Raw genomic sequence first — 15,824 nt, 5'->3', positions numbered from 1 at the left:
TCAGAGCCCCAACCAATCTGGCTTTGAACACTTCCAGGGATAGAGCATCTACAACTTCTATGGGCTACAAGTTCCAATGTCTCACCATCCTCACAGACTTGAGACACTTGGATTTCCTTCCTACCAGAGATCTTCTATATGACTACCTCAAAGCAGGTCTAACACCTTCAAGGACCTCCATATCTGCAGCTTGGAGGAAGCCACACCAGCAATTCCTGCTGAATCCACCACTACTGCAGCTCTGGCTTCAGTTTTCATCCTTTCTTCTTCTGAACTAGTAATTTAACATGAGTTAACCAGAGGAGAACAAGAAACAGCTTAGTGATTTGGGTACCGCCCTGGGCATCAGGAGACATGGGCACTGCTCCCTTTCCTTGGGATTTACATCTGTATTTGCCATTAACCTTCAGAAAAGAAGCCATAACTGGGAGCTCACCAGGACAGCCTGTTCAGCCAGAAAAATATGGGCCTGATTAATTGTTAATACTTTTATACAGTATGTGACAGCAGTGCTGAGCATCACAAAAGTTGGAAGAAAATTGGAGGAAGTTAGCAAAAAAGACTTGGATTTCAGAGCTGAAAAGTCTCAGTGGTTTGCAGGGAAATCTAACCCCTTAATCCTAATTTTTTAAAACCATCTTGCAAAACGTGACTCTTCCTTCCCCGCTAACAATCTATCCTTAGAAAAAAGGCCCCAGCAAAGTTGCTGCATCAACAAAAAAATCCCGAGAAGGTATCCACCAGAGGGAGTTCCATGAATGCATCAAGCCCAGCCTGAGATATAAATGGTTATACAGCAGCTGAGAAGAGCTGCCTGTGGGCTCCCCAGGACAGACAGGCAGCTTCTGATCAAGATCCTTGGCTGAATTCAGCAAAGTACTGACCCAAATCTGCATAATCTTAAGTGAATACTCAGTGAACTCTAAGGAATTGCTCTGTGCACAGCATTAAGCAAATGTTTTATTAGAGCGGGGTCAAAATACTCAGTGCTTTGCAGGATCATATGAGGAAAAGAAAAGACTCTGTTTACACCTCGGCTTTTATTTTTCCCTCACTGGTTCACTTGTCAGAAAAAAAGCTAAGCCAGGCCCAGCCCCGTTTCTGGGAGGCCCAGGGAGGAAGCCTTGGAAGCAAACCCTATTGCTTCCACTCAGGAAGAGTTTTTGATGAGGCTGCCTCTGACACACAGCAATGGCAGCTGCTCTGGATGGATCCTGGCTCTGCCTCCAAAAGAGAAAACAAAAACATGATGACACTTCATGAATTCATCCAGAATACAGAATAAATCTCTGATTCAACATGAAGTTTTACCTCTGAGATCTTTTGTCCAATTCACATTAAAACTATTTTAAGCAGAGGAAAACAGTGTGTACTAACCCTTTACAAAGGAACAAAAAAAAGAGTCAAATTCTTGCCTCCATCTGCCCCAGAAAGCAGGCAAAGGATCACGGTGATATCAAGCCATTGTAGAAATATCCCAGATTAAGAATGCCATTTTAGACCTTTTGAATTTTTTCTTTTAGTTGCATCTCCTGGGTGTCCTAGAGTCTTGAACAGTTCCTAATAGAAATTTAAGAAAAAACACTCCACCCTGCTGGAAACCTCAATCCAAATTCTGAGTTATATTAGGATAAAGGAGCACAAGGAGTTAATCCGAGCTATGTGCTTTGACACAATTCCTGGCTAAAGGCACGAAGAGGCTGTGAGAAGACATTAAATGAAGGTGATTCCTGCCTTGATGAGATTATTTTCCGGTTAAAAAAAAAAAAAAGGCATTGCAATATTAGAAAAGGACAAGGCTGTTGTTTCTGTGATCGCAAGAAGGAGGTGCAGAGAGAGTTTTGCCTTAGGACATTCCTGAGCTGGAATTCCAGCCCCAAAAGCAAGCGGCCCCCAGCCCAGGGCACAGTCCTTTGTCACCTCTCCCCTCTCTGTAAACCAGGCATCTTAATACCCCCACTTTTCACAGGAATGCTAAATAAAATGCCTTGAAGATGAAGTGCCTGTGTTGCTGTCACGCTGCCAATACTCCTGTACTGTGCAGATTCATATGGTAACAGGAGCCAAGGTCAGGGAAGCATTAGTCAGTCTGAATTTGGCAAATGGGGGTGTCTGATAGCCCTCACTCGAAGATTAGATTAGCATGAAATGCCCTGCCTAGGTTATCCTTGAAAAATCACTTCAGCTACTGCAGGAGACGGCTGTTCAGTGCATTAGCAGGGGTGAAAGCAGGACTGTTACTTTCAACGTACATTTGCTTTGCCAGTCTTGACTTTCTGGGCTGTTAGTACTGATTTAAAACTATCAGAGAAATGTAAATATCCCCAGTTTTTTAATGGGGTGCTACCGATCTGTAGATATCCCTAGTGTTCAAGGCCTGGTTGGATGGGGCTCTGGGCAACCTGGTCTAGTGGAAGATGTCACTGTCCATGGCAGGGGGGTTGGAATTAAATGATCTTCAAGGTCCCCTTGCAACCCAAACCATTCTATTATTCTGTGATTCTTTGATTCGATGATTCAACGATTCTATGATATCTAAGGTAATGTTCTTACATCCCTTTCCTTTTTTCATTTCTTTCAAGCATATCCAGGGGGTACCTACTGTCAGGCCATTTTCAGTAGTGGTTACCTCACCATGGAGGTCTTGTTAGTCTTATCCCAAGGTGAAGGTTTTTGGTGCAATGAATTCCTGCAGGAAGACCATGATTTAACACCCACTGAGCCCCTACATCCACAGGGTGCAGAGCAGCACAGAACACTACCTTGGCATCAGTGTAATTTCTTAAGCAACAAGCCCTGTCATAAGCACGGCTGATGAGCTTCTGTGCAATGCCCTCTGCCCACTGTGCTTTCCCTTTTGGAGCCAGATAACTGGGCCCCAGCTGTCAGGCATCCCTCTCTGCTGCTCTGTGCAATGAGTGGCTGCTGGTGAGTTCACCTTTCATTATTGGGTTGGAGAAAACATCTGGGATGACAGCAGGTAACTTCGGTCCTGTGACAGGAGACGAGCAGGTCAGATCTATGAGGCTTGTGTTATTCATATCAAAAATGTCCTCTGCAAATCTAACGTATTTATTTAAAAAATATTTTCTCCATAGAAAGACAAACATTAAGAATGAAGAAGAAAATGTCAAGTAGGTTCTCAATGCTGTCTGCCAGTCACCTCTAGTCTGCTGTCACTTGTAGTCAAGGTGAAGGGCAAGTCTTTTGAAGCACTACTAATATTATTAGAAATCTAAATATTAGCACTACCTCTCCATGACTCCATCAGATAAGACACTAGCTTTTCTGTTAGCAGTTGTGAAAGTTGCAGTTCTTGATGCCAGCCATGCTGTGTTCGCCAGGAATCTGGAAAGAGGTGGGGAGAGAATATGGATCCAAGCCACTTTTCTTCTTTCCTGCCCTGTAGCGTAAAGTATTGCAGTTAAATGGATACTCAGGTCGTGGTGGTGAAAGCAGGGACTGCTCTTTCTTGTAGTGACACAGCGCTTGTAGTGACACAGCTCTGCTGCCCTCATAGCCCTTCCCTCCTCTTCCCAGTGCGTGCACTCACTCTTCAGACAAGTTTCCATTCCCTCTCCAACAGTGGAAAAGCACAAAACAAAATACCAAGATTGGGACAGTGTCAGCACTAACAGGACTTGGGGAAAAGTGCCACTAAATCCAGTCTAGAGTATTTTTCATGTAGTTCTGTGGGACTCTGACAATAACTATATGTTTTATAGCAGTTCCTTCTACTCTACATACCCTGATCCTCATTCAGTAAATTACATATGGTACAAGCGTGTGAAACAATAATCCCAAAAAAGAGATATCTCTCAGCTCCACAGTCATTCTGACAAAGGTCTGTATTGCTCTGTACAGGCAAATCAACTTCCAAAAAGCAACATGTTTCCAGAGAGACAATATTAACAAAAGCAATGTGTGAGGAAAAGCCAAGACAAGGCCAAGAAGGCATTCAGCTGTCAGTAAACACTCCCTCCCCTTTATTCCCTACCACTCCCTTGTCTCCTTTTTCACTGGCACTGGAAAAAATAATTCTGATGAAGCCACAAATGACACAAGGCATATTTAATTCTTGCAGTGAAACCAGTGTGAAACACCATTGGGCTGATTAAAGCCATACAGAATGGGGTAAGTCAAAGCAGTTTGTGTAGAAGCATCCCAGGAAAGCCACGAGATTGCTGAAGGCTTGATGGAAGCAGGGCCAGGAATCACATGGAGATGAGTCCTTACAAAGAGTCATTTCTAACATAATCAAATTCAAAATACAATCCAAGATGAGATTGCTGTAAATAAAGGGAAATTTATTAGTTTCAGAAGGCACCATAACATCGAGTTTCAGAAAAACTCAAAGCCAACATTTTGAAGAAAATAATTTTGTCCTGTCTTACAGAATGAGGTATTGGCATCAGGCAGCCCCTCCGGATATGGTTATTCCCATATATGCTCCTTACAATAAGAAAGAAAAAGGGAGGGGAGGGGAGGGGAGGGGAGGGGAGGGGAGGGGAGGGGAGGGGAGGGGAGGGGAGGAAAATTGTGTTTATAACCCATAAACCAGAAACCCACTTCTGCACATGTCCCTGCATAGTTCTTCAGGAGAAGAAGCAGGGCAAGTCTATTTTAGACACCTAAGTCAGATGGCGAGGTCCTGTGTACATGCAGGAATTCAGTCGGCTGCATAAGCAAGGGCCAGACATTTACATGTTTCCATAGTCACTTAATAGCCACCATATACAAACTCCCTAAGTTCTGCATGCTTTCAGATTAACAAAACTCCACCTGGATCCTAGTCTTCATCCTTCTCCCATTAAGACTTTCCTAGCTTTAGCTGATATCTTGGTCTCAAAAGAATAGTAGCTATGCAAAATTTTCCTGGGTATGCAATAGTAAATGTTTGCTCAGTCCTGGCTCTTTGTTTGGCTGGTTCAGCTTCTATCTGAACCTCTAATTCTCACAAACATTGTAAGATAGCCCATTCCCGTCTTCAAAGTGGTGGGTTCTTCTTTTCCTTGCCTTGCCCTGTGTGTGGCAAATTCCTGTCTACGAATTGCAATGTGGCTTTTTGCTGTGCTTCTTTTCTTTCTGCAGCTGTGACTGCAGTGTCTCTTCCAGGATCAGCAAATAACATATTCAGACATCTTGAGACACTTGGCAGGCTATGGTTTTTAGTTTTATTACTTCTTTTGCTGGGTGTGGAAGCTGATTTGTCAGAGAGTAAGAGTAGCAAAACGAACTGGAAACATGTAATACTTCATCAGGGACACAGGGACTTCTCTGTTGGCATAAGAAGAAACATCTTTGGATGGCTGTGGCCTCTTCTAAGACCTGCATGCCCTTTACAAGGGCCTTCCTCTGCCCTTCTGGGATGCCTCAGTGAGGTGACACCTGAAACCATGGCTTCTGCCTGGAGGGTGTCTGGGAAATATTCACGCTGGTTGTACATCACCTTCATATCAGCGTTACAACATTTGAGACAGCAGATCCAGAGACAAGAAGTGGTGATTCTTTAGCAAGCACCTCCAAGCATGGCTGCAAATCACCTTGCAGGCAACAGTGGCTTAAATAAACCCAAGCAAAACTAAAGTGGTCCTGGTCAAAAAGGTAAAATGTTTTAGAGAGCTCACTTGGACACTGATCTTGCATCAATCCATAGCACACGTCTGCCTGCTATTCCCATGCTGAAGAAACATGGAGTCCTCAGAACTTGCACGACAACACTGTCTCAAAGCATCTTCTTTCATCTTTAGATGATAGTTAGAAATTCTTTACTCAGAGGCTGGTAAGACATTGGAACATGTAGCCCATAAAAGTTTTGGATACCCCATCCCTGCAAGTGTTCAAGGCCAGGTTGGATAGGGCTTTGAGCTAACCTGGTCTAGTGGAAGGTGTCCCTGCCCATTGCAGGAGAGTGGGAACTAGATAGTCTTTCTATGATTATATAATCTCTGGCAAGCTAAGAAATTCCCTTATTTTCCCCTGGATGTGGTCTCAGTGCACCATACCTTCGTGATCTTCCATTGACTTGCTGTGATCCTCTCTTTGAATCTGAAAGTAAAGACAATACAAGTCCAGCTCAACTTGCTTTTTCTATGCTTTGGGTCTCCATGAACGACGAAGTCTCCACCAGCTCCCAGGCAGCTGCTGGTAGCAGTGATCAAGCCCATTTTTGTTTCCTGAGATAGTGGTGCTAGCTCAGGAATAAAAAAAAACTAGGATAAAGCTCATGACAATAAAAGAAGTATTTTTTTCTCCTCACTGAATTCCGGCTATTAGAGGATCCTGGACAAATTGATTCCCTGAACACCTTTAGGAAATTAGGTAAACCCTTCCTGTCTGGATTAGCTCTGTCAAAATGTGACTCAGCCCCACATCACTGCAAGTAATTGTTGTTTCTGTTTCAGCTGCAAGGTCATGTCTGGATTAAAATATTTCCAGTTTACTTTTGATGAATATGCACCATCTGAAGGCAAATGAGAAAGGCTCTTTATTTTTCTTTAGAACATTCTCAGTTTGCACAGATCTAAATAGTCCTTCCTCTGGGACACTGTCACAAACTGAACTTCCTAAGTAAAGCTAAAATCAGCTACTAGGAAAAAACCTGAACTTCCCCAAGCACTAGAAAATGAGGGAAATGCCCTTATATACGGAAAACAAGGGCTTTCAGGTTGCTATTCTTTCCAAAGTTTTGTATTGTAATTGTCACTCTTACAATAGCACCTATACAGAGAATTTCAGATTAGAATTTCCCTGAGATAAGCTTTGTGCAAAGTCTTTATAGTAGGAGGCAATCCCCATAATAGCAAGGAGATTAATGTTGAAGAGATTGAAGTATTTCGTAGGTGAATGTCCTGTTCAGTAAAGTTGGACAATAAGCTTTTTTTTCACACTCCATTTGCCTCCAGCGAAGGAGGATAAATTAGTCTACACGGTGCACTGCACTTATGACTTTCAGTCTTCAGGCAAGGTCACTGTGGATAAATCTGCCTGGGAGACCTTGGGCAGGTGTGAACTCACTTGCCAGGGCTCAAGGGCAGATGAGATGTAAGCCAACTTTGAGCCAAAGGCTGTGTCACCATGGTGCTGAGGTTATGTCCCTCTGCATGGCTGGTGTAACACAGTGGGAAGAGAAAAGAGCGAGGGGAAGGATAAATCTGTAGTTAGAAAGAACTGAGAAGAGAGTGTTTAAGTGACATCCCTGAGGTCACTTAGAGGCACTGATTGGGCTGGCAACTGGGCACAGTAGTGAAGAACAAGACAAATCTTGTTTTCTGGAGCATGAGCAACTCAACATTGTCTGACCTGGGTTTGGAAAACATGTTGTACAGACAAAGCATTCATCTCCTTTTCTTTCTGACTGTGCTGGCTGCAGCTGAACCAAGCTGCATTTTTCTTCATGACTTTATTTAGGATTTTCTCTATTCCACCATGGAGCCCCGGGTGAAGTGCTGGATACCAACGGGGAAGGTGAGTGCACACAGAAGGAATGCAAGTGTCGGAGGAAGCCAGGCTGCCAAACAGCATCTGCGTCTGCTGCTGGAGGCTACACTGGTGCTGACACACCAGGTTATTTCTGCTGTGATATTATCCGGGTGTCTAATTAAAGACAAGGTTAAAGACACAGCCTGAGATTTAAAGCTGTGAATACTTGGAAGTGGAGATTTTGGATTTTGCTTTTCTGTTTAAAAGGTCAGAAGCTTTACAGCTCCTGCTAATCCCCAGTGAGATGCATCCCAAACACCCTGTCAGGTAGCACAAGCCTTCTTTTAAGACACCGGGACAGCAGAAAAGTATTCTCCTGCCAGGGACTAATCAGAAAAGGTTGCTGCAACGACAAACAATCAGATTTTTCAGACTCAAAAATCCTTGGTAAAAACGTTGTGGGAGGTTTTTTTGATATGGTAAATGAAACGGTTTTTTTATTGCAGTCAAGTCACTGCATTGTTTAGTGCATAAAGTGCAGGGATAAATAATATTTTTCCATTAGGCTTTATTTGGAAATCAAAATAAGTACAAAACCATATTTTAAATCCAGCTTCTTATCCTTGCCAAAGAGCATGAGTCACACATTATAGTATTCATGGAGAAGCCAGCAAAGCTTGAAGAAATATTTTGGTGTTAGGTTTCTGTTCCATATCCAGAACCAGACAAACGTAACTGACTAGAGGGTGAAATCTGAGAATAACAACAGTGGTCGAGATTTTTGAACTCAGGTGCCTAAGAGATAATTCTGTTCTGGGGCCTTTGGTAAAAGACAATGTCATTAGTCAATTTTGACATCTACAAAATTTCCTAAAATCTTACAGGCACTGGAGGTGTGCATTGCAAAGGAAACTGGGGTGAGGCTCAAGCACCTACTTGTAGGTGTCTGCATGTGAACTAGGGACTATGCTCTCACAGTAAATGTGGATGGTGCCTCAAAAAAAGATAGAGTGAATGGAGTCTGGAAATTACTCACCTGACTAACTACCAGGTGACTCAGGGTACACTAAATTATACTGAAGGCTCCATGGTGGTTAACTGTATCTCTATTGACTAGAAAGGGGCTATAGACACTCGGACCTCATCTACACACTGGTATGTACATGTTTTAGCATGCAACTTAATCCCATACCAGATGTTAAAATATGGACCATCTGTGTAACTGCAGTCCAGATGTCTCAAGCTATGTCTAAACCACTTTGGCTCAAGTACACCCACTCCATACAGAGCTTACTCCCTGGTGCACACCACACTCTTACCCTTGCACATCTGTCTCTTCACAACAAGAACACTGAGGTTCTCAAAGAACCCCTGAACCAAACCCCCAGAGATAAGCACCCTGGCCCAAAGCAAAATGCCAGAAGAGATTCTAGTTCTGCCCCCATGGACAACACAACCTATCCTCAAGCTGCAAAACTTACCTTGCCATGCCTTCTGTCTGTAGGTAACAGGCTTGAAACCTGAGTGTGAAGTTTGAACTTCAACCACAGGAATACAGAGTTGACACTAACACTGTCAGCCTAAACTGTCTATTTTGCACTGTGCTGGTGTGAAAGGTATTGAGATTGCTGACCAAAACCACTTTGTATCATGCTGTTTCCACGAAAGCCAGTCTTGGAAACCAAACATACATAAACATTGTTGTACTGGTCTTTGCAGACTGCCCTGGCACATCTCAGAACTGACCCCAATTTCCAAATACTTTTAAGAATTCTTCAGGTTTTGTTTATTTTTCTTTATTTTTTTCCTGATTTTTATTTATAAATTTTCACAACCTTTTTTTTCTATAGAAAATGGTAACAGAAGCCTTATCACAGGCTCTTGTTCCATGGACCTTTAAATCTCTACAGGGTGACACTGGAAACCAGGGGCTTCTTATGTTCATAAAGCTCCATGCCGTATCTAATCTATATAACAAAGGACAGGAAGAGAAGGAAAATCAGCCTCAAAGTCCTCAGAGTTAAAGGTCCAAAAGGGTGAGGAATGCTGACAGAGGGGAGGTATGTGCTGCAGCCCAGCAAGAGACTGCAGTGGTGCTGCAAGTGCAATGCTTAAGCAAGGCTGTCCTGGTAACTGGAAACAGCCAGAGCACTTGTGTCACCATGACTGTAAAGGACATTAAAGACTATGACAAATGTGTTCAACAGAGCACACTCAGGCAATGTGCTGAAAAATGAAACTACATAAAGGTATTGGGGGGGACAACTGGTGCTCAGGGCTCCTTGGCTCTGCTTTTTGTGCTGCCATTTCTGGGGTCCAGCTTCCTTGGGAGCCAGGACTGAAGAGCTGAGCACTAGGTGTTGTGTCCCTCATGCAGCCCAGCCTCATCGACTTCCTGTGATCCTGAAAGGACAATCTGCAGAAGCACAGACTGAAGCCTGGAGATGTTTCCAGGGAAGAGATGGGCCTCACCATATGTACAGGGCACTTTTATAACCCTGCCCCTCGGACTGAGACTGAGAAAACAACAACCAAGCCAATGACAAAGGGACAAAGGGTCGCACTGCCAAGTAAGGCAGTTGTAACTAATGATATAAATACACTTTGAACAAGACATCTTTATCAAGAGAGGAAGTTTTAAGAGCTACAGTGACCAGGCAACATGGGAGAGAGGAGGATAAAGAGGGACTAAGATAAGGTTAATGAAGAATGACAAATAGAGCCAAGTGGCTTTTTCCTGTTAAAGAAAACCCGTCCCTTCTACTTATCAGGCTCAAGGACAGAGAGGGGACTTTCCTGAGCAAAGGAGCCCCAGCAGCAAAGTCAACAGGCACCATAGAGACCCAAACCCTCTCCCTTACAAACATGGGGTGAAGCTCCAGTCCAGCCACAGGTAAGCCTTCTCCCCATGGGAAACCTGAAAGAGAGAATATTAATTATTTCCACAGGGCATGGCATTTCCCTTGGGGCATGGGCTGCCCTGGGCAGTCCCTGGCATGTAGGCAGTGCTCCAATGGCTCCGGGCACAGCTGCTACTCTCTCCCTGGAGTCACTCAAAGCCAAGTGCAATCAGATGCAGGTTAATCCCTATGAAAACATATTTGATTGCCTAGATTTGTCATTTTGTTATTCCAGAAAAGTTCCAAGAAGGATAATAAACTGAAAGGATTAATTAAAGAGCAAGAATTAATCAAAAGCAGAGCAGTACTTTCTGGCTAACAGACCCTATTGCACTTGCAGATAGAATTGTTTTCATCTCTCCATGGTGTGGTTTTAATTTCTAATAATTGAGGTCCCTCCAGCCATTCGCAACCAAACTTTCCTGGCTGTCACCCGACCCAAACCTCTCCACTGATGATTGCCTTTCTCGTGGATGGGAAAAGCAGCATGCTCGGCAGCAGTGCTGGGAGACCAGGAAGAGCCTGTCCCGGTAACTGGCTGGCTCAAACAAAACTGAAGCCAGTGGAAAGAATCCAAATGACTTTCTAGGACACTGGCTCTGGGCTTTTGAGATTTTGGGCCAAGACGACAGGACTAGAAGTCGTAGGAGCAGAGCAGGTGTGAAGGTCAGGGAGAGAGAGCACCCATTGCACAGCCCTCCTGCAGAGCAGGGTCTGCCTCCACCACACCATCTTGATAACAAGTGAGCTGTTGCTAAGCAGTGCCAGGACCCTGAGACCAGTCATAGCCCTGAATTAACTGACCTGACCAACCTGCCCTCTCTGCACTCATGCTGTAAGTAGCCTCGTCTCCAGTCCTGTCTCTGGTTCCATGTCCAGATGTTCCTGAGCAGGCTGACTGAATAGATCCCAGATTTTGCCTTGTCCAATGGCCACTTGATGGTCAGCAGAGTTAGTCACTGCTCCTGGCCCACCTGTGACTGTGCCCTGTTAGGGATGGCACTGCCTGTGCTGAGATCATCCTCAGCTTCCAACTTGTCCTCTTTTAAGGAGCAGCCCCACTCTTACTGCAGCTGAGCAGGCACTTCAATACCATGCACCCAGCCCGTGAATGAGGACCCCAGGAGTAGCTCTTGCAGTCACCCAAAAGTGTTTTCCATACTCTGCTTCACTGACCTTTCCGGTTTTGGCAAGTGAACAGCTTTCCTATGAGCAAGGCAGAAGGCACAACTCTCCTCACTTGCAAGTAAAATCTAGCCAGCTGACCTTCAAGGGCCCCTTGAAGACATTGGCTGTTCTCCGGACAAAGAGGGATTTAGTTTCCAGGCCAGCCAACTCAATACTCCATCTAATTTTAAGCTCTGAAGAAAGGGGTTAAGTGAAAGGTTGGGTTTGCATACAGATATAATTAGGTTAAAAATAAAAATAAAGTGTTATGTCACAGTAAATTATATGTTGTATAAAAACTAAAAAAAAAAAAAAAAAAGAACAAACTAAAAAAAACCCCTAGCAAAACAAACAACAACAACAAAAAAAAAAAACCCAAAACAAAACAAAACAAAAAAATCAGCTCCATTACATACATCCATACACTTCCATGTTGTTTTCTAGCTCAGCTCAGACTAAAGGACATGGGCATTCTTATCATTTGATCTCAAATTCAGATTTGGGAAATCCAGATATATCATTTAAGGCCTAAGGTATCCAGCAATTAGGTAAGGTTGTAATGGCCCATTTCTCAGACCTGCTGTCAGTTTCAGCACATTGTTGTTTACAAAATATATGTACAACTCAGATTGATACTCACTTGATATGATCACCTGAAAGTGTGTCTGAATAGCAAAACATTATTAAATATTACTTTGTTTTGATAAGGCTGAAAAAAAAATGAGAAAGTGCTAGTGGCAATCAAAAGATGTGTGGGAAACTCTTGGTAGCTGTTCTTCCCAACAGGAAGATTTATGTATGACCTCTCAAAGGAGTTGCAGAGGGACTTCCTAGCTCTTACATCCAGGCAACGAAACACATGGTGCTGAAAAGTGGTAGTTGCTAAGAATATCTGAAATTAAGTATTCCACATGGCATCCTTTGTGTTTCCACATGGAGCCTGTTTGACCTCAAAAAGCTAGTCCTTGTTATCACTTTTATCCCATGCAGATATAAATGTTCATCTCCATTTCATGAGCATATACACTGAGATGCATCTTCAAGGCAGCCTGTTCTCCACAGGCTGAGATGTGTAGAGCATGCAGGTCTGTGCCATACTGCACAGCTACCACATCACTCAGGATATCTCATGATATTTGTTCCAACAACATTTCAAGTACTCCTCTTAACAATAACTTAGTTTTGTGTTTTAATAAAAAAAGGCAGATGTAGGCTGCAACAGAACAATGCCCTGCATGAAACAACTTTGAACTCCGGACAAACACGCTTTAATAGACTTCCCTCACATATCATTTAACAGGATTTTCAAATGTACAGATGCTATCCAGTTACCATCACTTCGCTGGCAGCTGCTTCACAGACTTTTTCTACAGTAAAAACAAGCCATCAAAAAATGACAACGGAAGAAAAATATGGCCAAAATGATAGCATTTGGTAAAAGTATCATCTGCTTATTTAAAAGCAACAAGCATTTAATATCCTGCAGTCCCTCTTGTTTTTCAAACCTTTTACAGTTCTGAGATATTTGCAGAACAAAGGTCCCAGAAATCCCAGGCGAGGAGAGAGATCCACTGCTGCAGAAACAAACCCAGAATGAAACAGCTCGTCAATGAGATCAGCAAAGAAATGTCACTCACTCCACTGTGTCACTGCAGTTAGTGCATAGAGCTGCCTCTTTGCCCATCAAAACCCCCCTACTTAGAGAGAAGGAGGGGAACTAGCTTAAAATCCATGCAAAAAGTTTGGAAAATACTAACTTGTGTCAATTCATGCTGAGCAAAGGTTTCGCTGTAAAGAGAGCAGAGGGACCCAATAGATCTGAACATGTGGAAGTGCTTCTTTGTCAATCCAAAGGTTTTAGGGAAGCTAAACCAGGCTTATTATTGAATTTCTTTTTGTATGCTGTAAATTACTAAAGAGATGTCCCAGATTTCAAAACCTAGCCTGAATTTCAACCTCCCAAAGAGCTAGGCTGATTGATTCTGTGGTTATAGTTCAACTGCTGTCACAGAGCCAGTTGCAAAACTGGCATATTGTTCCAGCCTCAGATTTTGATTATTTTTGGACCAAAAGCCATGTGCATCTGGAGCTGGGATTTTACACTATATCTCTATTAAGTAACATTTTGCAAATGCTCAGCCCAGAAGGAGAGAGTACATACCGAGGAGCACAGACTCTTTTAGAACAAAATTGGTTTTTAAGTCTCAGGTTCCCATCTTCTGCATCCTCAGGACCTGAGCAGAACTGAGAGCTGCTTGCAGGTGAACAGTAGCCGCCTGCAGCCCACAGCTTGGGCATCAGCCTTGACAGAGCAGTCCAAGACCCCATCTGGGTTCTCCTCCTCTCCCTCTGCAACAGAAATTCTACACAGGTATCCCAAGGATGCAGCCAGGCCTCCCAAACTGCCCACATCATGTGTCTAACAGCAAACAGGACCACAGGACTGTGAACCTCTCTGTGCAATCCCACTATGCAAGCCAAATCTTCCAACCTTGGTACAAATGCCCAGCCCTGCCATGCCAGTTATGATCCAAAAGCTGAACCTTAACAAGGGACTTTCCCAGCTTAAAACCCTCTGATCAGGGTGACCCCCATAGCAACAAGCTTGGTGCAAGCAATGGAAAGAGGGAAAGTGGGAAATCTGACCTTCAAGGCTCAGTGCCTTTTTAGCTGAACTGTGTGTGATGATGGGTGGATGAGGGGAATAACAGACCTGTGGGTTTTAATTAAGCAATAAAAAAAACTGTTCTTTGATCAAAGCAATGGGAAAGACTCCACATGGCATTTATTTATCTGTAGGTTAATCTGTCTTAAGGGTCTGAAAAACACATTGCATCTGCAGTAGTTTTTACTATTTCTGGCCATGTGAGCTTTGTCACTACACGGCTGGAGCTCTCGAAAACACATTCAATATGGATGAACTAATCCTCATAGTAGCCCGGTGACTGAGTGTGGGTGACTATCCCATAAAATGTCTCATATTTCAGGAACAGGGTGGGTCCCTGGCATGCAGGCAGTGCTGTGCATTTTCTGTGTATTCAACAAAATGAGGATTTGGGGGCTACCTATGCCCCCGTGGGTGCCTCATAACACCTGTGTCATTTATAAGGCAAAAGACAAAAATCAGTAAATGGTATTTCCCCAGAGAAGGGTCACAGAGGCACAGACAAGAAAAAGTAGGTTCTTCCCCCATGGTAGCTCAAGAGAAGAAATCTCTCTGCTGCCTCACCGAGCTGTGTTAATCACCTGTCCCTGTTCCCTCTTACCGCTAATGAAGTCAGTGCCTCTAATCAAACGAGATCTTAGTGAATTATGATTCATATCTTACCTAAAGTGACTGTCAGAGTCAAGCAGCCTTTTAAAAATGGAGTTCCTTGAAATACTGATACATACAAACATCACTCAATAAAGAGCATTCTTCTAAAATTATAACCCATATTAATTACAATATTTCTTTCCCCTTCTGCCTGCAATAAAGTGCTAACAGAGCCATAGGAAAGTGAAGTGATTTTCAACTCTGGATTGCAAACTATCAACACAGCTGCAGATTCATTTCCAGTTGCAGATGCTTTCTGGCTAATGAAGTTAGAGCCAGAAGAAATGCAGTTTGGCTTTGATGTTTCAAACAGTTTATGGGTCTGATTGCTGGAAGGGGAAAAAATAACCTTTTATTTGTACATTGGGCAAATTAATTTTTGAAATGGCTGAAAGGCAGACAATGAGCCTTGCACCATCATGCTCGCAGAGCTGCTTTTGAGATTGAAGCTAAACATAAAAACTTCTTGGATGGGAGCCTGAAGTGCTCTCCGGGGAATAATTGTGCAACAGCAGAGGGATGAACTAGATGGTAGAATAAATCTTTTTTGCCATTACTGTCTCTAAAATCTGAGTGCTACTAAGGACCTGATAGCATGAGAGACTTATCAGACTCTTATAAGACTTGTGTTGAAGAAAACCACCAAAAAAATCCATTAATTGTAAAAGCCAAAGGCACTGCCAGGCCTGCTGGCACACGCTGTGTAGTTCACACAATATAGCAATTCCATGAATTTTTAGAATTCCTCAAACCACAACAAAAAGGACAGAATAACCAAGTGACAGCCTGCAAAGGGAGAAAATGCTTGGGAGCTGCCATTCACAAGTAGGAACCAGGAGCAACCAAGGTGCTGGAAAAGTAAATCTCCCACTTAGAGGACAAAACCATAGCTCTGCTCTGCTTGCTTCTGTTCATGTCATATTTTCAGTGACCAGGGCAGGTAGATGGAAAATTATCCACTGCCTGAAGGGAACTGAGTGTCTTCAGATGGCAAGGGGAGGAGATGTAGGACAAGGAGA

At 43.3% G+C, this 15,824-nt stretch overlaps 1 long non-coding RNA gene across 2 annotated transcripts; it reads right to left on the bottom strand.

The window, feature by feature from the left end:
* Positions 1-3,833: 3,833 nt before the first annotated feature.
* Positions 3,834-9,444, bottom strand: LOC135409451 (uncharacterized). 2 transcript variants are annotated; one of them, XR_010428218.1, is made up of 3 exons: positions 8,904-9,444; positions 6,006-6,190; positions 3,834-4,289 (listed from the first exon to the last, which is right to left on the bottom strand). It is a non-coding gene; the product is annotated as an uncharacterized LOC135409451 (long non-coding RNA). The 2 variants fall into 2 exon arrangements; XR_010428217.1 differs by having other exon boundaries at positions 6,006-6,048; positions 8,904-9,209.
* Between the last annotated feature and the right edge of the window lie 6,380 nt (positions 9,445-15,824).

Source organism: Pseudopipra pipra, chromosome 2, assembly GCF_036250125.1.
Source record: "Pseudopipra pipra isolate bDixPip1 chromosome 2, bDixPip1.hap1, whole genome shotgun sequence".
Lineage (NCBI taxonomy): Eukaryota > Metazoa > Chordata > Aves > Passeriformes > Pipridae > Pseudopipra > Pseudopipra pipra.
This window is presented reverse-complemented; position numbering and strand designations above follow the sequence as displayed.